The following is an 8,376-nucleotide window of genomic DNA, read 5'->3' as shown; positions in this document are numbered from 1 at the left end:
AGGATGCACACAGCCAAAATAAAAAAAAAGGAAAAAAGAAATGTCCCGCCACAGCAATGGACTTCTCTCAACAGCAGCACACCTACTACCACCTAATACAACACCCGAAAAACATAAAAGGTCTCCAAAAGCAACGCCTCCAAGAAGGGAACATTGCACAAGCGCCGTCGTTGCCCGATCCAAGATCTTAGGTTTTCACCCTAGAGAAAGCCCGCGCTCTCAAAACAATTCCTTCAGCAAGGCAATCGCCAGACAGAACCAATGAAGGTCAGACCTTAAGTTTTCACCCTGAAAGTCGTGACACGGCACCCGAGGAGTACCACCAAAAATGAAATTCGCCAGTGTTGCCGCCCCCACTTATCACTGCTGCTCTTGAGAGTTCTCTTACACCTAGCTGACTCCCTCGCCACCAAGGCTTCGTCCGTCTAACTGATCCTTCGATCTCGACCGCCATGACCTTCTCCATCATGTCTTCACCATGGAAATCGAGAAGCCGACATGTCCCAAGGTGTCATCAACCAAACAGAGCTTCACGCCACGCCCTCAGAACCTCGTAGGCTGATATGGGCATGGACGACCGGAAATGAACCGATCCAGATATCATGAGTAAGATCTTCGGCGGCAGTCCCGGAACACGTCGATGTCCAGATCAAGGAGGACCGATCATGCACATCATTGCTATGATGCAAGAAGAGCATGAGGACCGCCACCTTAATCTCGCGGCAGCTGGCCCCCACGCCGCCCGGAACCAGACTACCGCCGCTAGGCCGGGCGCCGGCACCACCACGGTGCCTAGCCGACCTGTGGTGTCACAGCATGCGCCGCCAAAGGCACACCGGCCGGAGTAGGCCAAAATGGATTTGGCAGAGCCCCGCCACTGCCCTGGGCGCGCCCATCCCAACTAGCCACCACGCCGCCTGGAGACCGCAGCCCCGCCGCTGCAGCACCACGCGCGCGTCGCCGTGGCCGAGTCGCGCGCCGCGCCTCCGCGCCCCACGCAAGCCCGGCGCTCTGTCCATGACGACCTGCCCCACCAGATCGATCCAGACGCGAAGGGAAGGAGAGCCCCACCGCCAGCCACCGCGAGGGGCTTTGCCCCTACTGCTCCGGCCGGCGGCAGCGGTGAGGGGTTAAAGTGCGCGGGGCGAGTCGCCCACGTGGGGGGCGATGCGGCATATAGCTAAAGTGACGAATAAAACACCAAGAAAACATCCTGCTTGGTCGGACTGCCACCGATTAATGTACTCGTATATAGTTGTTTTTATGGGGAAACATGCATTAATCTTGCATATTACTTAGGAGGAAAACCAAGAAAGGGTGGGGACTGGACAACATTAGCTGGATGATGGGTTACTAGAAAACTGACAACTAGCTTGACTTTATTTGTGTGATGTAGATTTGTCAGGTCAGCATATACTACATCTGTCCCATAATATAAGAGCATTTTTAATACTACACTAGTGTAAAAAACGCTTTTATATAATGGAACGGAGGGAGTAGTTTGATAAGGCAAGCGGGAGTTCGTGCAGGACAGACATATACGCTCGCCTGAAGAACAGAATAGAAGACTAACAGGGACTTTTTTTTTTGACAGAACAGAATAGAAGACTAACACGGACTTGACCAGGAGGAAAAGAAACATCTGGCCGAGGAAGGGAGATACTCCCTCCGTTCTGAATTACTTGTCTTAGATTTGTCTAGATACGGATGTATCTAGACTCATTTTAGTGCTAGATACATCCGTATCTAGACAAATCGAAGACAAGTAATTTGGAACGGAGGGAGTACAAACTAGCAAGGTGGCGTGCGAATGATCTGTGAGAGTGATGCATGCATACATCCATATGTCGACCCAGGGCTATAATTGACATGGGCGACGCCACATGCATCTGAGTGCACAGTGACTGACCCACTCCATCATCCCCATTCCCGCCGTTCATGACCATGATTCATCAGTCCCTGCTGGACCACCCCCACCCCCACATGGAGGAGATCATGCAGCATGGATGGTAATGGATTGTTTCTTCCTATCCATATATATCCACGTGGAGGTGGCACTCTCCACTGGTAACGGGGAACGACGAGTAATATGGATAGACGGGAGTACTATATTTCACCCGCAAAAAAGAGAGAGAGAAGGGAGTACTATATGTGACACACATCATCACTGGATCGTCTGACGTACTGCCGCCTGACGTGGGGCCACTGACATGTGGACCCAGGTCCACATGCCCATCATCAGAGTTAATCAAGGCAAGAATCATCAGCAGAGAACTGTCACTACCACTGTTATTTGGACGCCGTGCAGTGCAGTGCAGGGCAGCTGGAGCCTCGATGAAGAGCTCGTCATCGGAGTCAGCGACGGTATGCAAGAAGATGGGCTTGCATGCAGATGGCGACATGGATGCATGGTTTGAACTTGAACAAAGCAAGGAGGAGGCCGTGCGTGCACCGCGGTGTAAAAGTTTATGCTTCACTCGATGTTATAGTGTACCAATAGTAGTGGCACAATGCAATATAGTATCCTTCGGCTTACCATATTTGCGTAATCGATGCGGAGATGCTTTTTTCCTTTTGAGATGGGCGACAGCACGAATACTCCTACCTCGTGCTCCATCCATCATGCATGATCCATCTTTCGAGTATTATTACTACTGAATCGCACGCACTGAAATCCACAATAGATGCAAGTTAAATACTACTTCATTTGTTCCTTTTTAAAGCGAAACTGCTCTGCATACGATGCTTTCTCGTCCGATCGGTACGACCAGAGAGCAAATTATCTCTAAATGCTGTGGCCCACAAACTGAATTACTTCTGATTGTCTCTAATCGTATGAGAGTTGGACAGGAATCCATCATACGCTGCAAGGTTCTATTTAAAGATTTTATTATGGACTACACACGGATATATATAGACGTAGTTTAGAGTGTATATTCACTCATTTAGCTTATGTAGTTCATATTGAAATTTCTAAAAGGCTTATATTTAAGAACGAAAGTTTAGAGTGTTAAGTAACTGCATATGTACTTTGTTTCCTCCAAACAAATCGAAGAAAGCAAGGAATCCAATCCATCCAGCCAAATGGCAAAGGCCCTGCATGCAAGCATAGGAAGGAGCAAGAGGGAAAGTTAGGGCGAGTTTGGTAGGCTCCATACAGCCCAAACAGGCCCGGGCGGGATGAAAATTGGTCGTTCGGTTGCCTCCAGACCGGCCTGGCTCGCATCTGCACGTAACTTAAAGCACCCCCAGAGCTTGGCTCGCTGAGAATGCTCGAATCGACTGTTTCCAGCGAGCCAGGCTGAGTGGGGCGGAAAATGAAGACGCGACGTAGGGCGCGGGGCAGGGGGGATGCGGGCGGAGATGGCAGGAGGGGAAAATCGGCCGAGACGGGGTGGCGCGAAATATACCCTCAACACCCCATTTACCCGCTCACCTCCAGCTGTAGGACAAGCCCTCCTCTGTTGTTGGCACCGGCGGTGGCGGCGACTCAGATCTGCGGCTGCGGTGGCGGCGGCGACTCAGATTTGCGGCTGCGACATTCCCCTACAGAGGCAAGAGGCGGCAGGAGCACTCCCTGACAGCGGCAGCTGCTTCACCCTTTCTTCTTCGACTCCGTCTAGCCATCCTCGTCTCCGCCATGTCTCCCCCGACCTCGAAGCTGATAAGCTACCCCCTCCCCCTCCTCTGTTATGTGTTAGGTCGTTTCATAGGACCGTTTAGCATCGATAGCGCCATCGCTGACTGATACATCTCCAATGTATCTATAATTTTTTTTATTGTTTTATGCTATTATATTATCCATCTTGGATGTTTTATGGGCTTTACTATGCACTTTTATATTACTTTTGGGACTGACCTATTGACCCAGAGCCCAGTGTCAGTTCCTGTTTTTTTCCCTTGTTTCAGTGTTTCGAAAAAAGGAATATCAAACGGAGTCGAAACGGAATGAAAACTTCTAGAGAAGTTATTTTTGGAAAGAAAGCAACCGGGGAGACTTGGAGTGCACGTCAGAAAAGCAACGAGGGAGGCACGAGGCAGGGGGCGCGCCCACCCCCCTGGGCGCGCCCTCCACCCTCATGGGCCCCTCGTGGCTCCCCTGACGTATTTCTTCCGCCTATATATATCCATATACCCTAAAACGATCATGGAACATAATAGATCGGGAGTTCCGCCGCCGCAAGCCTCTGTAGCCACCAAAAACCAATCGGGACCCTGTTCCGGCACCCTGATGTAGCATCCTACCTGCGTCGTCACTGTCCTCGCCTTACAACAAAATACATACGGAGGGTAGCAACAAAACTGGGCAACTTGGACCGCTGGATGCGCATTTTCTTGACGCTGCTATGCATGATGGTAGCCAGCCAGAGGGGATTGAATTTTGGAATCTGGAGTCGGAGTGGAGTTTGCACCACATACAAAATCATGAGGAATATGTATCTCCTGCAGATTTGCACATCAGCACATGTGCATCCGGTTCAGAGCCATGGTCAGTAATTTAACGCACCAACGGTACCAGCTCGTGGGCTGTTTTGTTCTTTAACTGCAAGGCTCGATGGAGGAGAGGACCCAAGGAGATGAATTCCAGGATCCAGTAAACAAATTCCAAGCCCCCAAGCTGGCTTTAATTCGGAGATTCCTAAACATGATTATGACGCAATGCATGCTACAGACCGGATCAGCCTTCTTCTCAGGATTAAGCATGATTGTGTACTAGTATGAGTGTATGATACAGTGCCATGACATTGCTAATCCACTCATGTAAGAAAGAGTAATCAGGAGCTTAGCTCATTAAGTTGGGTTATAATCGGCTCACCGTCAATGACCATGATCCAGCAGTCCCGGAACACCAGCACATGGATGAGGGCATCCACAATGTCTAGAGGTAGCATCGCCTCTATGCTGGGTCCCTCTCGTTGCCTCTATGATTTAAGAAAAAAGCACGTAATGTATAGAGGCTGTGGTCACCTCTTAGATGGACCCTACCAACAGGTTTAGAAAACAAATTCTCAATATATTTTGTTCTACCACAGCCACTCCCTAGAATTGACATATGGGGTCACTCAATTTCTTTATTCCTTAGAGGCCGCCTCCTTTCTAAGAGGCGATGCTAACAATTTTGGGCTGGAGGTTGTGGTTTGCAATGTATGGAGGCTGCCTCTAAAAGAAGAGAAAAGGCTTAGAGGCAGCAAAAACCATACATTTTGGATGATCGCAGCATGGATGGTGATGGATCCTTTCCTCAGCTCCACATATATCCACGTGGACGTGGTACTCTCACTGGTCACTGGATATTCTAGCTATATAATTAATGTCATGGCCAGAGCTAATCAATGTAGGATTATTGTCAAAGAACTGCTCCTGTTAGTGACAGAGCAACTCTAACTGATCCCCTCTCCCTCGGCCACACTCACCCCATCCCGCGCCGCATCCACTCTGCCGCCGCTCTTCTTGTCTCCGCCGGCCACCACGCGCCACCTCCAACCCCCCTCCCCCCTGTGGGGCCCGCCGTGCACCTTCCAACCTCGATTTGGTCCTCCTTGCACCGCCGGCCCAGCCTAAATTAACAGATCTAGGGTCAGCACCGCCGTCACGGGATTCGACACACCTTAGTCATCGGTATCATGACGTTTTGAATGGATTCAATGGAGACCGGGCCACACAACCCCCTGAACCGCTTTGCGCCACATCTTGGTATGCCCTCCTCCTCTCCGTGCTCGTATCTTCCTCATCGACGACCACCGGCACATCCGTTTGTCGGTCGGGCTCAACACTAACCCAGCAGCTCGTCGGCTCGTCACTGCTTGTCATCAAGTGTGACCATTGCCCGCGACTGGTGCCGCGCCGAGTGTCGAGCACGCCATAACATCCCGCATGGGTTTTCTACAAGTGCGAAAAGGATGGGATGAGTGCCTATTTGTACAATTGTTCTTAGGATTCAATTTAAAATCTATTGTTTGCTCAAAATTGTATGTAGGATGAATGCAAGTGTTGGTATTGAAAACTATATTACATTCATGAGAGATGAGACTAAGGACGATACAATGTCCAATTGTGTTGAGGAGAAGAAGAAAGATGTGTACATCCTCAAGAAGATAATAGAGAAAAGCAACAATATAGGCAATGAAGACATAGAGAACCTATTAATCGAACTAGTGGGAGCAATTATGGCACTTGGGGTTTTCTATTAAAGTGTCTATTTTTCTTTATAGTTTTTTTTGGGATTCTCTTAGCGAAGAATTGGTGAAGTTTGTAACCAAGATGTCGTTTAATAAATAATATACCAGCGAAGTTTACCGGCAGAAAATTAAATGAATTTGACAGAAAAAAACTCGTCTAAGTATTAGGGGTCAGTTAGAAACTGTCATTCTTTTAAAGAAACAAAATTAGTCCTCTGAAAGATGCTCGACTGTTTACTCCTCCAAATTTTAGGGAATCAGTTAGAGTTGACCTATGCCATGCAATGCAGTGTAGGCAGCTGCTGCCCCGATCATGGGAGGCAGCAACGGCTAGAACATCGTATTGTGCATGGTTTAAACTTGAACAGTGCAAGGAGGAAGCTGTGTGTGCAGTGTGGTGTGAAAGTTTATGCTTCACTCGATGTGTAGTGCACTTAGAGTTTTGGTTACTGCTCAAGGAATTCGGTTACCAGGCGGTAACAATAGATCTCGGTGCTCCATGAGAAATCGTCTTACCGAGCAAAATATCCTGAATTTTATCTGGATTAAAAATTCATTCAAAAATTCCGTGTGTCGGTTACTGCGGTAACCGAAAATCTCAGTGCCCCACGATTTTTCTTCTTCTCCGATCCAAAACCTTAAGATTACCAGCAGTAGTGGTACAATGCATATAGTATTGTTGGGCTTGTTGTATTTTGCGTAAGACTAGTCACAGTAGGGAGTAACTTAGAGTAGTAACATGCATATGTTACTAGTCTATGTTACTATCTCTATAGTAATGAGTAACATATTTGTTGTGTCATGCATCACTTTGTTTATTAGGTTGTTGACTCATCTTTTTTTTATATGTGTGATGTTACAGTAACTATCTATGTTACCATATGCCTCTTTTTTTTCATTAATTACATGCCACATCATTTATTTTGCCTAGATAAGTGTGATGTTACCATCTATATTACTCCCATTGTGGATAGTCTAATCGACCGAGTGATGCTGCTTTGTTCGTTTTGAGATGGGATGGGCGGCGTGCATTGCATACCTCGTGCTCCATGTTGTGTCCTCTTGTAAATGTTACGCACTGAAATCCACAGCAAAGAAATATTACAAGTATATTGCAAGTGCCATCGAACCAAAGCGCATGCATAGGAAGGAGGAAAAGGGAAAGGTAAAGGTGTGCACAGCAGCGGCAGCAGGAAACTTCACTACTTCTCCACTGGCCGGTCAGGAAGAAGAAGAAAGGTAAGGAATCACAAAAGCCCATGAAAAACGACTCATCACTGATGAGTGCGTGCATTTCTGCTGCAGAGGTCTCCACTCAAAAGTAAGTCATCTTCGTTCCTGTAAGCTGCTGATGCAGATTAAGAATGCAAAAGGCATATGGCCTGGATTCAGATCCAGGTTCCCTTGGAACTCTCTCGAGTCCTGCTGCTGCTCGGCTACCACCGAGAAGCCAAGGAGCTTTCTTTTTTTCTGCAAGGTGAAACCACCGAACTGTTTGGTTTCTAGCCACACTTTGCCACATAATACAACACCTAAAGTTATTTCTTTTTTCATTCCCTATCCATTCATTATTCGTTCCCGAATAGTCTCTTATCCATTCGACCACACAACGTCCCTCTCATGGATCTCTCTCCCAACACATCTCCTATCTTCAAATTGCCACCGTTCCCACCTCCCTCGTCGCCATTTTTTTCTCATATCCTGCCTTGAATAAGCCGCGAACACCCACCTCCTTTAGACTCCGTTTGTGCGACGCTACATACTGCTTGCTGGGGAGAGCGGCGGCCACTCGATCTGAAACTGCTGGAGCACCCGGCAATGCGGTGAGCTGCGGTGGCTCAACGGCGAGATCCACCCTGATGCCACAGTCGTCACCATTGAACCATTGCGTAGATCTAGAGCAGCTGACATCAAATCTCGCCACATGGTGAGAAATCCTAACCTCACCACCCCAATGAGACGGCAGGAATCCATGCCGGGGCTCTGTCGATTACGTCCAGACGAACGAACTCGAGGAGAATCGGAGCCCAGAAGACAAAGTCGAAGAGAAAGTGTCGTCCTCCGCCCGAGCGCCGCATGCAGGGCTAAAAATCCCTAACCTAAACTACTAACCGGAGCGGAGGCACCGGGATCCCCCCCTACCATGGGGCATCAGAGCGGCTGGCAGTGGGGAGGCAAATACACGGGCTCGTCGGTG

This window comes from Triticum dicoccoides, chromosome 2A (genome assembly GCF_002162155.2).
Source record: "Triticum dicoccoides isolate Atlit2015 ecotype Zavitan chromosome 2A, WEW_v2.0, whole genome shotgun sequence".
NCBI classification, from domain to species: domain Eukaryota; kingdom Viridiplantae; phylum Streptophyta; class Magnoliopsida; order Poales; family Poaceae; genus Triticum; species Triticum dicoccoides.
The sequence above is the reverse complement of the archived record's forward strand: the minus strand, read 5'-3'. Positions refer to the sequence as shown.